Source organism: Octodon degus, unplaced genomic scaffold (genome assembly GCF_000260255.1).
Source record: "Octodon degus isolate 3935 unplaced genomic scaffold, OctDeg1.0 scaffold00001, whole genome shotgun sequence".
NCBI lineage: Eukaryota > Metazoa > Chordata > Mammalia > Rodentia > Octodontidae > Octodon > Octodon degus.
The window spans coordinates 17,784,229-17,789,742 of NW_004524577.1; positions in this window are offsets into that span (position 1 = coordinate 17,784,229).

Below are 5,514 nucleotides of genomic sequence, written 5' to 3' on the forward strand. Positions count from 1 at the left end.
GTCTGCTTAGACGCAGGGGCCAGGGGTTCAATCCCCAGCCTGCTGTGCTGGCCCCGACCCTAGGGCGCACTGAGATGGCAATTGAGACTGGACGTGGTGGAACGCGCCTGCAATCCCAGCATTTAGGAGGATGTAAACAGGAGGATCACTATGAGTCTGATCTACACAGTGAACAAGAGGACCACAATGAGTCTGACCTATGCAGTGAGACTATGTATACCCTGTTGTAAACATAAAACAAAAGATTATTTTATAATCATCCAAAGAATCCTATACAAAGAGTGTAAGAAATCTGTCCACACAGTAAAGACCAAAGAATCTGGTGAAGAGCATGATTCTTAATATCCTGTATGAGGCTAGCTGAAGACCTAGAGCTCATGACAGTGCATCTCACACATCCAGCTGGAGGCCTAGAGCCCAGGACAATGTCTCATTCAGGCTCACTTCACAGATCTGTGCTGGGAAGGCCCAAGGTCAGTGGTGGAAGCTAGGAAGTCTGTGCCCACAGGATGAAGGATCTGTGCTAGCAGGCTGAGGGGTCTGTGCTGGAGCCAGGGTGCTAAGGTCAAGGTAAGTGCCAGAGCTCCCCCACAAAAGTGCTACAGCCACCCTCAGCAACAGTGAGGTCCTGAGCTCCTCCAGCGATGAGGAAAGCTGAGTTCCTGTCAGGAAGGCCAATGTGACAAGCTTCTCCAGGAGGCTGAACAGCAACCATCTTCCCCTCCACAGCTAGAAAGTGATATTCAAGTTGAGGACAAAAGCTCACCCAAAAGGAACACGGCCATTCTCAGCGACCATGAGGTAAACAGCCAAGTTCATCAGGAAAGCCAGCATGACAAGGCCCTCCAGCAGACTAGCCCAGGAAAGCCAGCAGCTTCCAGAAGCTCCAACAGCTCCTCCAGATGGCTTCCCTAACAGCCTCTCAACAGCTTCTCCGGTTGTGCCTTTTACGCTGCTGGTAACAGTCCTCACGTTGGCCTCCCACATCCAGTACCACTCTAGATCATTTCAGCTGGGCTTAACAAATTGATCACCAATTAATAATCCACTACAGAAAGGGAAACTTCTAGTAGTGGGATAAACCAATGTTGGGACCAGATAATCAATGGCTGATTGCTCTTTGTATTTATTTCTTGACCAGTGAACTATGTGTCTTTCTAGAGCCTCTCAGTGAGTATTGTTCAGCTTAATGATTGAAAGAATAAAAATCTAAGAGTAGAGAACATGCAGGTGAGGGCCATGTGACTGCTTAGTACCAAGCGGTTTAGGTGGGCAGAATGCATATTTAAGTCTTGAGGTCTCAAAGTGAGCTCTACAGAATAAGAATTACAAAACATTATATATATATATATATAATGGGTGTGGTGGTGCTTGCCTGTAATGCCAACACTTGGGAGGCTGTAAACAAGAAGATCACTAGGAGTCCGATCTATGCAGTGAGACCCTGTACACCCTGAACACCCTGTCTTAAATACTATCTATCTATCTATCTATCTATCTATCTATCTATCTATCTATCTATATTTTGTTTTTTATTTGATACAGGGTCTCCTGATACAGTTCAGACTGGTCCTGATCCTCCTGTATCACCCTCCCCAGTACTGGGATTATAGGCATGTGCCACTATGCCACAGGTTTGGGTCTGGGTGACATGGCATACCTGGGATTCCAGAGCCAGCACAGCATGCAGTACTGGGAATTGAACCTGGGTCCCGTGTTTTTCAGGCAGGCTTTTAGACCACAGAGCTGTTTTCCCAGCCTATACTGAAATTTTAAACTAATGCTCTTAGTTTTTAAGTGAGCTTTTGTCAAGGATACATAATTTTTATTATGTGGAAATCACTAATCAAATTATATTATAGGATCAGATAAATGAAGGAAGAATACGTTTAAGGATTAAAGAGTGAAATCTACTAACTAATAATTTCTATCCTTCATGAGTCAAATATGATGAGGTCTATATTTTTAAAAGTTGAAAACAAAATGAATGTATTTATTTTTATGAATACAGAAAACAATCTTACACCTACTTTCTGCATATTTTTCTAGCTTTCAGGCTTTGAAAGAGTACTTCAGTTTTATTTCAACTTGAAAAACACTAATGTTAACTTCTACTAATAAATTACGACATTAAAAATGTTCCAAGAACTATCCTACAAGCAGCTACCCTGAGATCATATTTAGAATTTGCTTAAGAGGATAGTTTAATATTTTGTGATGATTATGAATTCTAGGAAGCTAAAGTGAAGCTAAACTATACATATATGCTCATTGAATCAAGTAAGTTACAAGCGATGCTGATCTTCTGCACTTATCATGTTTAAATTATGAAAAAAAACCCTAAAATTCTTGGCTCATTTATTTTCATTTCATGTATTAGTTGCAGGGTCTCACTACACAGCTCGGACTCCTAGTGATCCCTGTTTTTAGCCTTCCTAGCCCTGGGATTACAGGTGTGTGCCACGACACCCAGACTTGTTAGCCAGCTCAGCGCACTCGGGTCAGGGCCAGCACTGAATGCGGGACCGGGAATCGAGCCCTGGTGCCTTCACTTGCCAAAGCAGGTGCTTGGTCCATGGACATATCACGCCAGCCCTCTTGGCATTTTTAACTGGGTGAAATCCTTCCATAAGTTAACTGCAGATTACTATGAACTAATCACAATACTTCATGCAAATGCAAAGACAGTGTTTGCATCTGATTCCAGGTCCTTCGCAGCTCTCATTATCATTCTTCTGATAGTTTGGAGCCTGTAAGGCACATTTTCATTTTTCTTCAAGAATCTCAAACTCACCCTAGTGTAGCACTTTTTCTGTATAATCTATATAAACCAATATATCTAAACCTAGTTCAGAAACAAATTTAGTTTCATGCCCAAGGAAGGAAGTAAATGTTTTAAATTACATATATAGATAGGTAGATATACATATACAGATATAGATATAGATATAGATATAGATATAGATATAGATATAGATATAGATATAGATGATTGTATTTTTGTTTTTGGCCAGCTCAGCCTGCCCTGAGGGCAGGGCTGGCACAGCATGTGGTGCCAGGAATTGAACCGCGGTCCCCTGTGGCTGCCTAAGCTTGCCTAAGCAAGCATTTTAGACCACTGAGCTATCTCACTAGCCCATATGATCATGTTGATCATAGGGAATTTGCACCTGTATATCATATATCTTGACTGTTCTTTGTTTCCCATTCCCATTTCCTCTCTTTGACTCCTCTGCCCTCCTTACGTATAAAAGCTTTGTTTCTACTTTTTCCTTCTCTCATTTTTTCTGTCCTTTCCCCTCCCCTTCATAGTTACTCTTCCAATTTGAACATTTTCCCATTTCCCAATATCTAGTATATATTTTGACCTATTATATAGTTTATACTTTGCTTCTCGTATCAGAGAAACAATCTGATATTCATATATTTGTGTCTAATTTATTTCACTTAAGATTCTGGTCTCAATTTTCATCTATTTACCTAAAACTTACCTAAATGCCAGAAGTATCTGGCATTTATCCTGCTTTAACACTGAATAACATTGAATAATATATATTATTATTGAAAAATAATATTAATTATAACAACTATTATATAATGATATGATTATTATATATAATATATGATGATTGCATGATAATTATAATAATATATTATTCATCTATTCACCAATTGATGGGTATTTGGGCTGTTTCCAAGATTTAACCATTACAGTCTGTGCTGCTATAAATGAAGTGGTCTTATACAGATTTAATGTAATCTCAATCAACATACCCATTGCATACCTCACAGAATTAGAGAAAAAAAAATCCTAAAATTTATTTGGAGAGGGAAGAGACCTAGAATAGCAAAAAAAAAAAATCTTGGCAACAAAGCCAAGGCAGGTAGCATCACCATCCTTAACTTGAAATTATACTATAAAATTTCTGTGATAAAAACAGCTTGGTCCTGAACCAAAGCAGACCTGTGGAACAATAGAACAGATGAAAAGATGCAGGCACCTTATCTTTGAGAAAGGTCTCAAACACGGTCACTGGAAGAAAGATAGCCTCCGTAATAGATGGTGTTGAGTGAACTGGCTCTGTACATGCCAAAGACTAAACTTAGATTAATGTCTATCACCATACACTAAATTAAATGGAAATGGATGCATACCCTCAGTATTCTGTAGAAGATATTCCTGCACTATTAGGACTTACTGTTCAAGTCTGGATCTGGTGAATTTATATGGAAGGGATATATTAACTCTATCTATCCCAAACATTTACCAACACATAACAAAATATTCATCAAAAATGGAGAACTTCACTTTAAGCTTTTTCCAAACAGTTCTCATTTAAAATTTTGTTAGACTATACCCTGAAGCTATGTCTGGTTCACTTTCTCTTTTTGTAAACAAATTTTACTGGAGCACATCTTTGTACATTGTTTACTGATTTCTACAGCTGCTGCAAGACCCAAGGGCATCATTGAGCAGCTCTGGGAGTGCTTTATCTACCTTATTCCCTGCAATGTTCCTGAGCTTGTGTGTCCTCACAGCAGGCCACCACACTGAATGGCTTGCCCTGCAACTGACATCTGGAGATTCTCATAAGCTTAACCTCACAATGCTTGTTTAATAAATGAGGCACCAGGCAATGTGCTGAGGACCCGGGGCCCAGCTCACTTATTCACCCCACCTGTCCCCAGAGGGAAGTCTGCTGACAGAGACTCCTATCGGCCTCATCTGCCCACCTTTTCTTTTTTAATCTACTTCTCTACTGGCTACTGCCCACTGAAGGGATGCAGAGTTACATGAGGACCAGAGTCCTCCTACAAGTGGTTTTTGTCTAGAATCTCAGGGCTGGACTGGGCTCAGGCACATGGGGGCTATAAGAATTGCAAGGTGGCGCCTTTCCTGCCTGGAGTGGGATGAGTTTGCTTAACTGCCAGTGATCTGCAGAGGCTCCAGGTCCTGCCTCATCAGGCATTTTGTACCAAGTTCTTTTGTAGCTAAATCTGCCTTACTTCTAAATTTGACAGAACACAGCTACTACTCTACTTGACATTCCTGGTTGAAGAACGACCTCAGGGCCATAGTGGATCTAGGTGACAGTTTTACTTCAACTTGCTTGCCTAAACATGTCAATCTTGATTTCTCAGCTATTTCCTTAGTGTTTGTTGGCTTTACAATGATTGCTTTTACATTTATTTGTAGTTGTATCAGTCACCCAAACAAGTGATACCCATCACCATTTGAAGTAGAAATTCATTAAATAAAAAGTCAATAATTGAGCATTATTCTCATAAGTCATTAAAAGCTTTTAAAATAATTTTTGTCTATATCACCTAATGGTTATACATAACGTACGTAGAAGATTGGCTTGATGATTCAGATTTTAAATATTTTTATTACTCTACTTTTTATTAGTACACGGTTTTAATATATTCAGTTCCATTCACAGTGGGGAATTAGTACATGTGCACAATAGAACTGAATTTCATTGTTTCTTAAAGAGGCAGAAGACAGGTGTG